The following is a 19,646-nucleotide window of genomic DNA, read 5'->3' as shown; positions in this document are numbered from 1 at the left end:
TTTCTTTTAAAAGTAGCTGTTGCAGCATTGCTGCCAGTGATTATTAAAAAAAAAAAAATGTATTTTAGATTTGATTAATATTGCCTACATAAATAGTTATGCTAAAGAGATTGTGGATGGTTTTACAACATGGCGTTTGGCCCAAGCGGACAGATGCAACCACAATGACTGACTGTCCAAAGCAGAATAGCCTACATGGCTGTCTGACTGCGGTTAGCCATACTGTCATGTCAATTTAGAACAACATCAATGCTAAGACATTTTTAACAGTAATCAGCAAATGTCTTGGCTAATTAATGTGCATAATTCATAATCTTCTCCCTTTATGGCCTCTGAGAAACGATGATTGCTGCTGTATTTCCCTACCTGAGAAATTATTTTTCCTACAAAAAAAATTTCCTTAAAAATTGGATGAGTAGTTGTTATATGACCACTGACAGCAAAAGAAAACAGTGGGCGGATTTGCTGAATAATTGCTGGAAAGGGTGAATAGTAATCAAAGACAACAGTTTGTAATTCTTAAACACACGTGATACGATTTTAATGTGACTTGATTTTAATAAGTAATATGATAGTAAAAACATAAGGTTAGGGTCAATTTTTTCTTTCTTTTTTTTTATTTTAAACTTTTATTCAGCAAGCGATGCATTAAATAAGCAGCACAACTGTTTTCATTATTGATGATAAGAAATGTTTCTTGAGCAGCGAATCGGCATATTAAAATGATTTCTGAAGGATCAAGTGAAACTGAATGATGCTGTAAATTCAGGTCTGCCATCACAGGAATAAATTACATTTTAAAATATATTCAAATAGAAAACCTTTAAAATTGTATTATTTCACATTACTGTTTTTTTTTTTTTTTTACTGTATTTTTCATCAAATAAATGCAGCCTTATGAAACATAAGAGTCTTCTTTGAAAAACATGAATGAAATCATACCAACCCCAAACTTTGGTACTGTACACAAATATTATGGTGTTGGTTGCTTGTTAATATATAAAATGGAACTGGAATTAGAATTAGAAGTTTACATTGGAGTTAATCTCCTATGCAGAGAGTTGATGCTAATCTCGCATTATATATGCTATATATAGGCATTTTATTCACTTAATTCACTAAAACATAAATATTTGTGCATTTTTGTGTATTGTCCACATTCATTAAATCGGTTATCTGCCAAATATTGTCTTATTCATCGGCTGTGTATAACTAGTTAGACGCACTCTTTTTTGTCCTTATTTCCAAAATTGTCTAATAATCTGTTCATTGTTGTTTTGAGTATTTATTTCCTCTTATCTGACATTATTCAAATGAACCGCCATAGCGTATGTGCTTATCACATGGTTCAAACTTGTATGACTTGCAATACTCAGTGTTTTACAGCAGCAAAATGCTGACCGGGGACTGAAAGTGCTGAAGGAAGAAAAAATAACTTAGAATTGTGCTCTGGACCGAGGATGTGTTAGATAGCATTATCTAATTAGCTGAAACTAATTATAACAAATATAAGCCAGACGCAGTCCCTAGGCAAAGCACCCTTAAGCGTGCGCTCGCTCTCTTGTAATGTTGGATTCTTCTCTCCCCTCCTCCTCCTCCTCCTCCTCCTCCTCCTCTGGTCTCAGTGCATAAACAGTGCCTGCAGTCAGAATATTCTCTGATCAAAGGGACAAATCTATCCAGGAGCAATCAGGTTGCTGAGCTAGCCGGGGCTGCTGACAACTCTCTAGCTCTTTGATCAGAAATATATCATCTTCAGTGGGTTGGCTGGCTTTGTCTGGGGCCAGGAAATAGGGGAAGTGATAGCTCCCACTTGGTTCTTTCCCTTTCTTACTGCTCCTCTTGTCAGCCAAGATGAAAGCTACCCCAATTACAAGTGAAAATACCCCCTTCCCACCCCCTGTAAAAGCTGCTTTTTTAGCTTCTCGGGAGGCAGCTATATTGCTACGTTATCACTGATATCACCATAAAGTGGCAATATAAAATGCAGAGATGAAAATCTGCCTGTGTTTTTGCGTTCTCTCACCAAAATTGCCTGTATTCTGCTGCGGAATACAGGTGATATATTGTTTGTCAAAGCAATTGCAGGCAAGATAAACCCTGAGTTACAAGTTTTGGAAGGAGAGGAGAGGAGAGGAGAATCTCTTCCCAAAATATTTCCTTTAATCAGCAGAGTTAGAGACCGTGGCGTGTAGGTTTAAACGCATGTTTCACTGAATGTCGCTGTTCTGATCTGTCACTCAAAGCACACATCTGGGAATGCACGCCATGACCTGAATCCCAAATCGCACACCTGATGAGATGAAAATGCTCAGTTGTGCTTTGCACACAGCGAGAGCTCTGAATTCACTGAGCTTGTTCACCTGGTGTGACCTCAAAGGGAAACCTCTCATTCTTTTGGCATGTAACGGCATCAATGCCTAAGCAAAATGCCTTGAAGAGTTTGAAGGGCTTACATCTAGTTATCTAAGATATCAGGTTGTTTTTCTTATGCATCAGGATTTTGTATCTTTGCAGAATACATACAAAAGTATTGATATTTTTAATATATTTTTACATTATCTGATGGTAAAGCTGAATTTTCAGTATCATTACTCCAGTTTTCAGTGTCACATGATCCTTCAGAAATCATTAATAAAAACATAAAAACATTAAGAAGAACAACATTAATTGAAAATAAAGATCTTTTGTAACATTATAAATGACTGCTGTCACTAATGCATCCTTACTGAATAAAAGAAATAATAATTTCTTTAAAAATATCTTACTGTCCCCACACTTTTGATTGGTAATATTAAATATATTGTATATTGTATATTTTTATAGTCTATAGGATTCACACCAAGAAGAACGATAACTACAAAGATAATGATAATGTTATAGTTCTAAAATAGTTCTGACTATAAAAGAATAGCAGAGTCCACACCACAACTAACGATAACGGTACTGAGAAACAGTTTCGGTGGAATCATTTTCAGGACATTTTTTCAGCTGGTGAACAATAAAAACATTCACAGCCAATTCAAATCCATCCTGCTTTAAAGAGCTTGAGCATCCGCTAGTGTGGATGCTAATATAGTTATCGTTATAATTATCTTTGTAGTTATTCTTGGTGTGAATGGGCCTTATGTTTTAAGTTAATGTCTGTGGCTTTTTAAAAGAATAATTAAAATGACTCCAAACCTCTTTTTTTAAAAGGCTTCTATAGGAGCCATGGGACGGTGGAACCTTGATGCGTTGAGCCTTGGTGCTCATTCAGGTGACTAGACTTTTGCCATGCCCCCGATAAGTTCCTGTGACTCATCCACCATGTCAAATAAAGCAAAAACACTAGAGAAAAAATATTTCCAGAATGTAACTAGATAGAAGTGATTGGATTTAACAATCTGTATTTCAAAAGGGAAATAAATGTCCAACAAAAAAAGAGAGCCATACAGTGTCACTAAAGTATTGCCTTTGGTATCTCAAGCATATTTTATTGCCTCTTGTGAAGTAGTCCACCTTGTCAGTCAGAACACAACTGCAGCAATTACGTTCTCGTCAAAGTGTCACCTGCCTGTACCCCTGTGGGCAGAGATCTGTGGAGCAGTCAGCCATTTAGATGCTCCAAATGGTTGTTTAGCGCGTAGAGAGCTTACAGCATGGAAGAGTGAGCAAGAAAAGACTTAAGTGTGACTAGAAGCTCTGGTAGTTTCAATGTGTGTGCGTGCATAAGAGATGTGTTTTTTTATTTTTTTTATTTTTTATTCAGATTGGCAGTCTGGTAATTCTACCCTAACAGAATATAATATATTAACCAAGAGAGAGAACCAAAAGTGCTGTGCATTTATGAAGATGTGCATTTGTTAAATGAAAATGTTTATCTTCTTGCTCTGGATCATGGCGGCTAGGGTGTTTCGAAATGGTTTCTGGGGGGTGTACTGGGTGGTTGCTTACTGGAGCAACTCAAAAGTCTCTGAAGGAGGGACCTGAGCCATATATAGGGATCAGAATGTCAGTGTAATTTATGGGGATTTTCACACACTTAACTGTCTGCCAGGTGAAAATTGTAAGTCTGATCACTTTGAACAATGTAATAGGATTAGGTTGTTGAAATTCCTAATTTATAAAACTATGAGCAATAGTAATAGTAATGCTTGGCTGAGCAAGCACCACTAATAAGACAGTCTTGTCAATGTAATTTAAAGCAGGTCAAATTTAATTTTATTATTATTATATATTTATTTTTTGCCTGACAGCCACTGATATTAACTCTTATGGCACTGTACAGATTACCTGCAATCACTTACCCAACACACACACACACACACACACACACACACACACACACACACACACACACACACACACACACACACATACACATATGTATATATGGCTGTTAAAGTTATCATAAAAAAACTTAAGATAATACACACACACACACATATATATGGCTGTTAAAGTTATCATAAAAAACTTAAGATAATACACACACACACACACACACACACACACACACACACACACACACACACACACACACACACACACACACACACACACACACACACACACACACACACACACACACACACACACACACACATACGTGTGTGGTCATTATCTTAAGTTTGGATGTTAACTTTAACAACCCTACAAATAAATTTTTCCGATTTTCTACAAAGATTATTATTATTATTATTTTTTTACAGCTTTTTTCGATTGCTAAACAACAGTGGGCACAACTGGAGTCACATGTGCAAAACTCTAACTACAGTCTGCACAGCAGCAGTTCATGTGGACAAAACTCTAGTTTGTTTTTCATTGCTTGAACACAGTTTTCAAAACTCTACACACTTATCCCATGACTTTAACCACAACCCGCACAACACTGTGGATTTACAGCACTTTGTTCAAATGCTAACACACTGCTGTCAAAACTGTGAACCACACATTCAAAACAGAATAGATTTCAGCCTTGTGCCTTTCAAACACTGCTGATTGCAATTTCAGCTGAAAGGCTCCCATACACAAAATAAATAGATTTGAAATATATTTTTGGAATATATGCAAATATTCTAAATTGGCCCAATAAATATATTTTAGTTAAATATATGTAAATATATTTCACACTTACTGTAACATCATATATTTTTGTTATATTTCAGAATATATTTCAAAATGATAAATATAAGTGACCAACAATGCAAATATATTTCAATGTATTTGGAATATATGTCACATATATTTTCAACACTTTACATAAAATATATTTCAATATATTGTTTTTCTGTATGGGTGGAGGTGGAAAGTGTTTGGTCACCACCCACATGACCAAATGTCTCTTTTGGAAGCCATGCGTGCCGGATGTGAGGACACGACTGCCAGGGATGGATAAGGCACTCCAGAAGGTTCTTCCCCAGGTGCATGGCAAGAGAGAACATTAGATGTGATGTTGATGAAAACCTGTGGCCTGATGCTAGAGAGAGGCAGGATTAGCCCCTCAATTATTTGTTCGAATTACATTACATTACATGTTCGTATGTACTTTTAGTTTCTACCCTTTTTTTTCTCATTACTGTAATTCCGTAAATTACTACAGACTATTGAAGCAAACTGCTAATTTTCATTTACCTTAAAGAATTGTTATGTTCTAAAAAATTTAAATAAATCATGTGAAAGAATGTCACTCTTATATTATTGTATGAAGTCACTGAAATTGTTCAAACTGTAAAGATGAAAAGTTTGTATTTTCTGTATTGGTGTTTGATGCTAGTGTTTTTACTCTCAGTGTGTTCTGAGTGACAGTGTGTGTTATCTCAGTGAGGGTTGTGCATAGTGTTTGGCTGCACTGAGCCTGTTTTGAGCCATGTGTTAAGAGTTGTGTTGCTTGGAATGAGTTTTGCAGATGATGTGAACTGTTTAGCTCAGTTGACTGTTGCTGTTGGTAGTGCAGACTGTAGTTAGAGTTTTGCACATGTAGCTCCAGTTGTGCTCACTGTCGTTTAGCAATCGAAAAAAACTGTAAAGGCCCAGTAGCATGAAAACCCCTGCTTATACGAATATACTGGAATATGTGAGGTAAAAATACACAGCCATGGTAGTATGTCATGTGTCTGCGACAGTTTGACATGCGTTGCATGTATCGAAAGTATTACTCCAGAGACTGAATGCAAAATTTCCATTTGATTCCACTACAGAGCAGTTTACATTTGAAGAAACATGTAACGAACTTCCCCAGAAACATTGTCCTACTAAAGCATTCCCAGTGATGCTTTTTGATAAAATTCGCCATCTGGATTCTGTGAAACCAATTGTTACGTCTGGTCATGCGGTCCTTGTAATGCTCAGGGAATGTTAAATATTGTATCACAGGTTTTGCTCGGTGTCAAAAGCATCAGAGTAAAGATTGAATCTGGGTCACTTTCCACCACTTGCACAACTCTGGGACGTCAGAAACGTTGTCAAGTATTAATGAAGGGAACGTCCCTGTAGGGTTGGTGTTTGTCAGACGAAATTACATACATTCAGATGGAACGATGGGATTTAATCTTTCAGATACCTTCTGGACATATAGGAGCAGTCTGAATGTATCTTCGTGATGGAAAGTAGAACTAGCTGAGCAGCAAAATAGAGCATATTTCATCTACTGTACAGTATATGCATGTTGTTGCAGCAGTGTTCATTGATTAGTTCTGAACACCAGTGTTAGCGTGAGAGAAAAAAACGCGTAAAATGGCATGCGTGAACACACGTAGGGGCTTTTTGCATTGTCTGGATCATAGTCACCAGAGAAAATGCTTTTCAATGACCTGATAACACATTCTGTTGTGCTGTTGTCACCAGATGCATTTGTATGTGTGAAAAGCTGCACTGCAACCAAACATCAGCAATGCCCGTGTGAAAGCCTTTGCGGTCCTCTAAGCCTTTGCTTTATTAAAGTCACTCAATGTCTCTTTTGGCCTTTGTCTTTAAAATGCATCGTCTTGCATATTTTGTGTATGTTTATGCTTTTTGTCCCTGTGCTGGGGTTTTGTTTGAATATGGAAAAACTATTCTCAGTCAATTAAAAGCCATTGACAATACACATGCGCTGCGTGTGCCAGGGCACAGTGTGCACCAGCTGATCAGAGGGAGGGATTTGTGCTACCATGGGAAAACACTGGAAGTGGATCTGTTTTTTTCCCCCGCCTTGTGTCTTACTGAGGTTTAAATAAGCCTGCAGATTACTTAAGGGCCTTTAAATGCAAATTAGGCTATGCAAAGCCAAGCCTGAAAACCTTATCATCTGCCCCGCAGATTATAGACGGTCTAAAACGTAATTTTGGCTATAGGCCCCCCAATAAGCTTCAGGCCAGGGGGTTTCTACAGCATGAGCCCTGTATGGAGAGATTCATCCACTGTGTCTGTGCCAGGACCAGTTATAGCTGTGATAACAAAGCAGCAGGTCTCTTGGGGGAAATATGCGTCTGCCAGCGCGTTCATGTGCATTTGCCAGCGCACGCAGTGTTTAAGAGATTGTTGTATTAAGTTAATTCATGTTGGTTTCATTTGTAGATTTTCTGTAGAAGTTTCAAGGTGTTTCAATTTACAAATAAATGTCATGTGGTGTAACCAAGTAAAAAGTAATTTCTTTACACTTTGAACATTGAACACCACAACTATTTTCAAGAACTTATATTATATTATATTATATTATATTATATTATATTATATTATATTATATTATATTATATTATATTATATTATATTATATTATATTATATATTGTACATAATTTGTGTGTGTATATTATGTATTACATATATATATATATATATATATATACACTCACCTAAAGGATTATTAGGAACACCTGTTCAATTTCTCATTAATGCAATTATCTAATCAACCAATCACATGGCAGTTGCTTCAATGCATTTAGGGGTGTGGTCCTGGTCAAGACAATCTCCTGAACTCCAAACTGAATGTCAGAATGGGAAAGAAAGGTGATTTAAGCAATTTTGAGCGTGGCATGGTTGATGGTGCCAGACGGGCCGGTCTGAGTATTTCACAATCTGCTCAGTTACTGGGATTTTCACGCACAACCATTTCTAGGGTTTACAAAGAATGGTGTGAAAAGGGAAAAACATCCAGTATGCGGCAGTCCTGTGGGCGAAAATGCCTTGTTGATGCTAGAGGTCAGAGGAGAATGGGCCGACTGATTCAAGCTGATAGAAGAGCAACTTTGACTGAAATAACCACTCGTTACAACCGAGGTATGCAGCAAAGCATTTGTGAAGCCACAACACCCACAACCTTGAGGCAGATGGGCTACAAAAGCAGAAGACCCCACCGGGTACCACTCATCTCCACTAGAAATAGGAAAAAGAGGCTACAATTTGCACGAGCTCACCAAAATTGGACAGTTGAAGACTGGAAAAATGTTGCCTGGTCTGATGAGTCTCGATTTCTGTTGAGACATTCAGATGGTAGAATCAGAATTTGGCGTAAACAGAATGAGAACATGGATCCATCATGCCTTGTTACCACTGTGCAGGCTGGTGGTGGTTGTGTAATGGTGTGGGGGATGTTTTCTTGGCACACTTTCGGCCCCTTAGTGCCAATTGGGCATCGTTTAAATGCCACGGCCTACCTGAGCATTGTTTCTGACCATGTCCATCCCTTTATGACCACCATGTACCCATCCTCTGATGGCTACTTCCAGCAGGATAATGCACCATGTCACAAAGCTCGAATCATTTCAAATTGGTTTCTTGAACATGACAATGAGTTCACTGTACTAAAATGGCCCCCACAGTCACCAGAACTCAACCCAATAGAGCATCTTTGGGATGTGGTGGAACGGGAGCTTCGTGCCCTGGATGTGCATCCCACAAATCTCCATCAACTGCAAGATGCTATCCTATCAATATGGGCCAACATTTCTAAAGAATGCTTTCAGCACCTTGTTGAATCAATGCCATGTAGAATTAAGGCAGTTCTGAAGGCGAAAGGGGGTCAAACACAGTATTAGTATGGTGTTCCTAATAATCCTTTAGGTGAGTGTATATACATGCATACATGCATGTGTGTGTATATATTTAAGAAAAATGTGTTATATACATATAACATTTATATATAATATAAATTATATAGTATATACAAGCAAATATTTCTTAAATATATATATTTCTATTATATATTTCTTAAATATATACATGCATATGTGTGTATTTATATATACAAAATAACTATACACAGTACACACACATATTATGTAAACACAAACCTTTATTTTTGGATGCGACTAATCGCGATTAATTGTTTCACAGCCCTGTTATATTATATAGTATTATATTATATTAATTATATTAATATTAATATTAATTATATTATATTCTTTCAACAAATATCATGAAATAATTGTTCCTAAATATATATTTTTTTGAAACATGACATTTTACAAAATGCCTTTTACAATAATTGCCTCGTCAATTATATAATATTTTAAGATAATTATTTTATTATTATAGAGTTATGAGGGTCATGTATCCTCTCTATGATAATATCCTGTTTTTTTTTTTTTTTGTTATACCACATGATTTTCCACAATATAATAATATAAGATTGTCAAGCTATATATATAATTTGTTTAGTGATTTCTTTTTTGATTAACAGGATTATATCGCCTTTACATTTTGGTTTACTTTGTCGCCCAAAGGTCATAATTAATTTATTTCAGAAGTTAAAAGCATGCTCATCATAGAAAAGGTGCATTCAAATTAATAATAATAATAAAAGCATCATGTCATTGACCCAAATATGCATCTCATCTGCGATCAGTAGGGATAAATATATTTGCAGAAAACATAATTTGATCGTGTTGCTGCAAGCTGCTTTATTAGATCCTCTTTCCACCGACAGATGTGTGTTTGAGCTTTGAAATTTCAGCTCTGATGAGTGTCCAAGCTCTTCAAACGCTCTAGTATGGTTTCTACATGAAAAAGAGTCTTGGCTTTTGGAGGTGATTCTGTTTGACTGACACTACCTCATGACTAAATGATTACAAAAGGCTGTTATGAACATATTCCTGAGCCAGGGGAGGCCACAACCCTGCTGACTCAGAGAGCTAAACAGAGCCCGGGCCGATGTCTTAAAGAATTGCTCAGCATGAATGCACCTGGTACCAGTTACGCAGAGCCAGAAAGCAACAGCAGTGCATTGGTGTTTATTTCCCTGTAGAATTATAATTGTTTCACTGTGGTTCGAGCCTGGACAACAGACTATCAGATGGGTGCTGGACAGTGAATTTAGTGTTTCAAGCACAGGTCAGAGACCTCTGGCTGGAAGCTAGAGGAAGAAGGATCTTGGCAGTGTTGTCATTTGCCCTGAGCAGCTGTACACGGCGTGTCAAGTTCGCTGTCACCCTCACATCTCCTGCTGCCTGATGTGCTGGGACTGTGAGACACCCTGAGATGTCACATGGCTCTAAGGCCACGCTCAGGGAGTTCACCGTATGCTGTGACAGGTAGCATGTGCTCTCTGTCACATTTGTCCCTCTAGAAAGGAGAGACAGACAAGATAAATGTTTGCTATGAATATCAAGAAGTTCTTTTTTTCATCTGACATTGCTTTGTTGCTTTTAACCTATACTGTTTTGTACAAATGCTGAATGGTGTTTTAGGTTTAGCATAATGAAAATAATATAATATATATGCTTTGGTTCATCTCTGTGGGAAAACATGTCACTAGTTGCTGCTTGGATCAGTACTAGTTACTCTAGAGTTATGTTGCATTGCATTTACCTTAGCTAGTATTCATATATACATGATAGAAAAGTAAACAAAAATATCCTTAAACCAATAGAGATGTATTAATATTGCCATAGATAACTGCACATGGATCCAACAGTATGTTTTGACAATAACAAAATATTACATTTATATTATGTTATATTGATAATGTTTATTATTTATTTCATTATATTTCATTATTCATTTCATTTCACTCCTATGCTGTTCGAAACTGAAAAAAATATCTTAAAAAATAACCTTTTTGGGTTGTGATCCACCAGTTTAACACCACTGATACTTGTCTGTCAAGCCTAAAGAAAGCACATTAGCAATATCTTACAGTATTAGAAGTGTTTCATTGGCATCTCAATGCATAGGCAATGAGATTTGTTCTTTAACGCTGTATAATTGGATTAATTCAGTGTTGAATCTTATTTAATTAGATCAATTCAGTGTAGAAGCTATATTACTGTAATGATGAAGCGAATGAAGCAACACTTGAGCGTTTTTTTTCTTTCTTTTTTTTTCTTGTAACACATCATGAATACCAACATGATGAACTGCCTTTTAATGGAGCCAGAGCATATAAAATATCAAATCGTTGTTCAATTTGGTTTTTATTTTTTTATTTTTTTTTTGTCTATGTACTTGGCACTCAACTTAATGTTGGCCAGGGAATGCCTTAAAGGTTAGATGTTCTGAAACTGCAATTATTATACGTAATGTAGCATTATGTGACCTGTTCGAATGGATAATGGTGGTAGATTGGAGAGGCTATTAACTTGATGGAGAAGATAAATGCGAGAGTATAAGACAGCAGCAGAATCTTTGAGTTTCTGACCCACTCTAGAATGCATTGGAAATAATTAATGTTATTATAGTCCTTTAGTGTTTGGGGTCATTACATGAACTTTATTTTACTGTTTTCAAACAAACATAATCACTGCTGCATATACATAATTCAGTGAAGAAGAAGCCTTAGTCTAAAGACCTGTTTACCCCAAGGACGATAAGTGTAACGATAAAGTTCTAAAAATCATTCTAAATATAAAAGAATAGCAGAGTCTACACCACAACTGTAATGATACGACACAGAGAAACAAAATCATTGGAATCTCTTTCACAACATTTTTTCCCCCCTGCTGATGAACGATAAAAACATTGACAGCTAGTCAGAATCCGTCCAGAATCCATCCATTAGCACTCAAGCATATAAAGCGGCAGACGACAAACTGCAGCACGAGCTTAGAATAAACGGAACGCTATCATACATTGGTGTTAATAGTTATCTTTATAATTATAAAGCGCTCTTGGTGTGAATTGGCCTTAGGTGTGGCTTGGGCTTCAGGTTAATTGTTTTGCTAATGTTGGTTTAGCTCTTATGGTAATCAGAGAAGCAGTTCTTTATACGCAGTCAACTGCATCTGTCTTTTGGCAGAACAAAGAAAAAAAGAAATTCTAAATTACCTTATGATTATACTAGGGGTAGGAATCTTTAGACACCACAATTCGATCCAATTCTGGGAGTTAGGATCTGATTCCATTTTTTACCTTATTAATTAATTAATTAGTTTACTGACTTTAAACTTAAATTTGTTTGTACTTTTTTATTTAATTACTTATGTAATTATATGTACTTACAAGAAACATATTATAAGCAATAAACAAAGAGTGTGTTCAGGTTCTAGAAAGAGCAGCAAAGTAAACGCACACCTTTTGAGGTGCAAGATAAAGAAAAAAAAACGTATTGCAAAGAGAATGTAACAGTGCACACTCACTTAAGCTTTATTTGTTACCAACGTTTCGGCACAAGTAGCCTTTGTGAAGGTATAATTCCTTACAACATGGAGAACAGCATAAATAGAGAAGATAATCATGCACAGGTGAGAGCAATGACATCCAAATCATGATCCAATAATGAACTAATTAAAAATGACACTAACATAAAAAAAAAAAAAAAAAAAAAAAAAATCCAGTACAGATTAAATTAGGTTAAATAGGCCTACTGTACCATTCACAGAAAACAACTTAAGTCAAAATCCACATTTAGACCATGTGGTACCAAAGTTTCTTGTATCCAAAAGGCCTCCCGTTTCATTCAAATTCGATCCAAATCACCACCTCCCCTTGGTGAAAGTATTCTCTTGGTTCCTATATAATGCAATGAAGTAACTGGATGGATAAACTCAGTGAAATGCACCAGAAGAGGATAATTCATATTTCATCTTATTGTACTGCGATGTTCTGCAATGCATGTTTTTAGTTCTCTAATTGTTTTTCCTATGATTTATCACAGGGACATGTTTCTAGAACACACACAGTGCCATCGTGCATCTGTGGATAAAATTTGAAATTCTCTAAATCGATTCAGAATCGTTGAAGAGAGAATTTCGACAAATAAAATAAAAATTCTCCAACCACTAGGTTATACCACAACATTTTTAGACTCATTAAATTCACTTTTCTCAAATCATATTAAAGTTTTTCAAAATCATATGAAACCGTCATCAATACAAACATCAATTTATGAGGATGAGGAGATGCTAGCACATGTGCAGAGAAGTGGAAAACACGATTCCAATCATGTCTCGTCTAGTTTGGTCACAGTTGGCATCAGCAACGTTTGTATTACATAAACGTTCAAAGCAACTCAACACTTGATTACCCTAAAAAAGTATTTGGTTAGTTTAGTACAAAGCTTTTGCATCCATTACATTAAGAAGAATTAATTGCCCTGGAATGGTTGGAATTGCACTGTAAAACCTACTGTTTGTCAGACCAAAGTTGATGCAGAGCAAAGCAGACTGGTTGTAATTGTGTCTAAGGTCAGTCATTATCTGAAGAATCAATTTTATGTGGAAGTTTGTCCAATTTTCTGCAGCGCTATTATAACGTCGGGCACTCTGTGTATCTCTCGAGGCGGTTCTCTTGGTAGTACAATCCATCCTGCATTATCAATGTTTATCATGTCTCCTCCTTGTAAAAGTCAGCTGACTGCCGGACAGCCCGCTCCTCTGGATTTGGTTATGTTAAGAACGAGGCGTAATCTCTCCCTAAATGTCGAGGACGCATCCAGTTAGTGCCGCGGGGGCCTTGTAAAAGTGCCTAGCAGGACTTCAAAAATAATGACTGTCGCTTGCGAAAACAGTCGAAGCCCACTCCAAATCACTTCCTTATGCGTTCGCCGGATCACTAATGAAATCTTCAGAGAGAAGTGGAAGTTGTCTTCTCGGATAATCTAATGTGAGAGGGCATTGTGAGACACAATGCATCAAGCTACAGGAGCCCAATATGAATCTGCTTCCATTTTTTCCTATACCATTATCAGTGGGCAGAAAGGAGCAGGAGTGAATTAATGAGTGGAAGATTTATTTGTTTGCTGTATGGACTGTAAAACAGTAAGAGCAGTGTTGGCCCGTGCAGGCCTCCTACCCCTAGGGTACAATCAAACCCTGGCAGTAAATCAATAGAGCTGGAAGAGGTTTTTATAACCAGAGTTTAACACCATGCTCTAAGTGCTCCAGGTGACAGGTCATTTGTTCATTAGCAGAACTTATCGCAATAAACAGTGGCAAGTCCAGTTGTGCAACAAAGAGAGACAAAGAAGACGAAAAGGGAGAAAAAACAATAAAAAGATTACGTGGATCGGGTCTGGGTTTAATAAACCAAGTGGCATTGGTGTGTTGTCCAGGAGCTTGAAATTAAACACACTGCAATTATTTTGTGGCTTAAACTAGGATGCCAAAAAGTTGCCTTCTCGGACCGGACGTGTTTACAGAACATTCCAATGCACTGATGGCTAGACAACTTCTAATAAAGATCATCTGCTCAGTGGCTCAGGCGCTGTCGGGAAATGTTCATGATTTCAATCAATGTAAATTGTCGGGAACTTTATTATTAAGATGCTCTGGTGAAACTTTTGTGCTGAATAATACAATCACAGCAAATCAAAAGAAACATTGTTTTTTGTGTTGAAGGATTTTGGACCAATGAGATCTCACTGTAGGCGGGTCTAGCTACAGTAGCACAATGCCAAAATATCACTCAAGGTCAAGGATGGTTAACTCAGATTATAATGTAAGATATGCTTTTATCGCCTGTTGCTTCAACATGGACATGGTGTGATGCGACTACAGTGTTTCACCCAGTGTTTGTTCCATGCATTAAAGAGTGGTCATGTTAGCAAAATCTTCGCCTAATTTTACGGGCAAAAAAGTCAATTGACTCTCAATAGTGTTACGATGTTTGAAGCACAGCTTAACAGAAGTCACTTTCAAACCGAACGACTTTCTGTTGGTCAACACGGCAAATTTGTGTGACCAACTTGAACCTTTTTTCCGAAATCTGAGTGGGAAAATTCCTGAACATGTGGATTCCTCTTGAAATAACTGACTTGCCTGCAAAATGGTTTTAGTCTGGTAAAAAAACGTTTGCCGATTATGCATTTATAAATCATCTATCTTCCTCTTCAGCCTGTACATATAATTTTAATGATTTTCTTTATATTTTTGGATACAGTTCTTGATATTTCAAATGTCAATGTTTTTAAGGACCTTTTGATGATTTTTGTTTTGGACAAATGTATTATTAAAGTGCCCAGACAGCAGCATAGTGTCGGCCCAGACCCGGCCCACATCTGGTACATGCAGAATCCACATCTACCAGATGTGGCCCGGATCTGGGCCAACACCATTGCCGTTTTTCCACTGCATGGTACTGTTCGGTACGGCTCACTTTGGCGCTTTTCCACTGCATGGTACGGTTCGGTACAGCTCACTTTGTGGCGCTTTTCCTGGTACGGTTCGGTACAGCTCACTTTGTGGCGCTTTTCCACTGCATGGTATGGTTCGGTACAGCTCACTTTGTGGCGCTTTTCCACTGCATGGTACGGTTCGGTACAGCTCACTTTGTGGCGCTTTTCCACTGCATGGTACGGTTCGGTACAGCTCACTTTGGCGCTTTTCCACTGCATGGTACGGTTCGGTACGGCTCACTTTGGCGCTTTTGCACTGCATGGTACGGTTCGGTACAGCTCACTTTGGCGCTTTTCCACTGCATGGTACGGTTCGGTACGGCTCACTTTGGCGCTTTTGCACTGCATGGTACGGTTCGGTACAGCTCACTTTGTGGCGCTTTTCCACTGCATGGTACGGTTCGGTACAGCTCACTTTGGCGCTTTTCCACTGCATGGTACGGTTCGGTACGGCTCACTTTGGCGCTTTTGCACTGCATGGTACGGTTCGGTACAGCTCACTTTGGCGCTTTTCCACTGCATGGTACGGTTCGGTACGGCTCACTTTGGCGCTTTTGCACTGCATGGTACGGTTCGGTACAGCTCACTTTGTGGCGCTTTTCCACTGCATGGTACGGCTCAGTACGGCCCACTTCGGCTCGCTTTAAATGGTACCACCTCTATTGAGGTTCCAAGCGTACCGTACCGATACTAAAATGTGACGTGAAAACATAACAGATCACTGATTGGTCAGAGAGAATCGTCACTAGCAGAGTCATTGGATTTGCAACACGAGACACCAAACCCGCTAGATTTAACCCTCAGACGGTCCTCGGTCCAAAAATTTTCTGTTTTGAATGTTATGAAACTTGGTGACTTTTATAGCATTAGGTATGTGAATACAAAAAAAAATTGGGGTCATGATCCGAGCATACTAACTGGTCGTAAAAAAAATAGTCACACTACAGGCCTTCGGTCAAAAATGACCGACCCATAGGAAATGAATGGGAAATTGACAAAAAATAAAAAATTCTTGTGTGTACAATCTACAAATCGGCCACAATCCTAAAAAAAAGTATACAGCTGTAAAGGGGTGACACTCTACAACATCAAGAGTGCAAAAAAGACACACCCACCCACACACCCATACATACAAACACACTTTTATACACATACACACCAATAATTTTGATTACAAAAAATCTGTTTTGAATTTTTAAAAATCACAGCTTCATCGGAATATTACGAAACTTGGTGACTTTTATGGCATTAGGTATGTGAACACACAAAAATTGAGGTCATGATCCGAGCATGCTAAGTAGTTGTAAAAAAAATAGTCACACTTGTGGTCTTTGGTCAAAAATGACCCCCATAGAAAATGAATGGAAAATTAAAAATAAAATAAAAAATTAAATATTATTTTACATAAAGTGTTATAATTGAATGAATTGCATTTTTTGTTACAAATTCTGTAAAAAAAAAAAAAAAGTAAATGTGTCCATAAACAGCTGGGGAATTCACATGCCTCTCCATAGAGAGCTGTACATGCCATCTAGTGGTTACACCATGGTTCTACGCTTTCTCTCCCTACTCTCACCAGATGGTGTTAATCTGCTTAAAACATTTATTTTTTTGAAGGCCTAGACTCTATATTAAACTAAAATACTGCATAAATTGTTTAAAAAAAACCAAACATATATATATAAAAAATGTTTTATTAATTTCAATGGCAAAAATAGACCATAAATATTGCATAAATATTAATAAATTCAATCAAATTCTCTCAAAATACAAAATTAAAAAGAATAAATATTATGGAACAAAAATAAATTGCATTGGTTTTACTGGGATGGAGGAAGTTTCATTTTTAGGTGTCCGGTTAGGTGTTGGTAGCCGAGAAGCGGATCCATTGAGAGCTGGATATTGCGACCAGGAAGGAAAACGTTTTTTCAGCAATTTTAACGAGCTGAAAAAATCCCACCCACTTTGAAGCAATACTAAACTGCAGTGGAAAAGCAAAGAGAGCCGTGCCAAGCCGTACCGTACCGAGCCGAGCCGTACCATGCAGTGGAAAAGCTCCATATGTTGCTGTCTGGGTGGTGGGTTGCCACTTGATGTCCAATGCAAATTTTAGGTTTTATACCATATTAACAGAGGCAAAATATGTGAAATACAGAGAGCCTAGTTCTAACAAGTACAGGTCAGGATCATAACAAAGAGCCAAAAACATCCTTTTAGGACCTGCAGCGAGACTTGGCAAAGTCTCAGAGACACATTCACCAGCAGGAGGGAAACGTTGAATCACACATGTAAGTCATGTATAGCTTTAGCTTTATTTTTGATGGACAAAATGTTTAATTTCCAAACTGAGTCATCCCAGTTCTTCTGTGTCTGTATTTCACAAAAGGGTGCGATAAAAGGCTCGACTCAATTATTTCACTCAGGCTAGGATTTGGCGATGGTCTGCGGACCATCACTGAGTTTTATAAGGATGATAAAAGTCTGCCACTTGGCGAAGCCGGATTTTACAAAGGTCACTCTTAATGGATGTGTTTCCACAGATTTGAGAGAGCACATTTCAACATTTATGAGATCTCTCTTTGATGCAGGCCCCATGTTTGGGTACATTAAGAACTTGAGATGAAAAGATTCCTCTGCTCCACATCACCGTTTGTGACACATCACTGCCTCAAAAAGACATGATTTCAGCTCTCATTTGCAGCCACCATCATCATCCTCAACTTCTCTCTTCTCGTGACGAATTCCTCAGAGCCACAAAGAGGGAGGAAAATATATTGCAGTTTATGAGTCTCTCTAATGCACTCCAAGTTTAGGAGAAATTCTCATTGTCTCTCCAGAGCACTGTAATTTGTCATAACTGTCAAGACAATAACACGGCAGAGGAGCATAGATTTCTGTTTAAGTTCTTCCTTCAATAATGCAATAGATTTCCAAGACTGTGGATTTTTTTTCCCCTTCACTTCCAACAGGAAGAACAAACAGTAACCATGTGGAGTAACAGATATTGAGGCTTACATCCTTCAGTGGAATTCATTATTTTTATCCTTACAAGTAGGATGTCCTCATCACCTGATTTAGTTACATTTATCCGGTTAATACAGTTTCTGGTCTTATTGTATATGATATGTCAGTGTGCATTTTTCTACAAACAATTTTATTAATGGATATTTCACTTACTTATTTGGTAAATATTGTGATTTATTATTATTGTTATTATTAGTAGTAGTAATAGTAGTAGTAATAAAGAAGCATAAGGTATTTAAGCGGTGCCACCATTATGTAAATGACCACTATTACTTAAGCATTTATTAAAATATATAGCTATGCTCATTATCTAATCAATAATTAAAAACTTGGTATTCATAATTAAGATATCAGGATGTAAACATGGGATTCCACACCATATATTGTACACTAAAAAATTATGAGTTGTTTCAACCCATGTTTGGGTCAAATATGGACAAACCAACAGCTGGGTTTGTCCATATTTGCCCCAAACATGGGTTGAACAAACCAGCAGTGTTTTTAGTGTAATGAACCCTTCTACTACAAATCCAACTATGCATTTAACAAAACCTAACAAGCGTAACATAAAATGTAATTCTCATAACTACAAAGAGTTGCGTGTTGTGATATGATTACATGTGAAAACAATTGTTTTCAATTACACGTTTTGTAATTGTGCCTTGTACTCGTAAGATGGCATTAAGCAGGCATTCAGAATTGGCCTTAAATTAATGAACACATAAATGCTGAGGTGAATAATTAAATGAAAGCGAGAGACCTCCGCTTGTGAGAGCGCTGCCTTGAGATTAGCATTCGCATTTGTTTACGCCTCAGATTCCAGCGGTTAGCCACTCATCATCGCTGTGATTAAGAAACCAGTCATGTGCAACGGAAATACCTTTCGCCTTTCTGAGCCTGTATATATTTATATATCCCTCTTAAAGATGCATAAATCCTAATTGAATAATGCATATCCAGCCATGATGAATTAATGAAACCCCTTTCATTAAGCAATGAATTATGTATGATAAACAGTTACCTCTTAATGAAAACAAACACCAAGTGGGCAGGTTAAGTGGCAAACGATTGGCCACCGGTTAGTGTGTTCCGAGTGACGGCTGAGCAGGACC

Source organism: Abramis brama, assembly GCF_963993115.1.
Source record: "Abramis brama genome assembly, chromosome: 21".
In the NCBI taxonomy this organism is placed as follows: Eukaryota; Metazoa; Chordata; class Actinopteri; order Cypriniformes; family Leuciscidae; genus Abramis; species Abramis brama.
Note: the sequence above shows the minus strand (reverse complement) of the source record.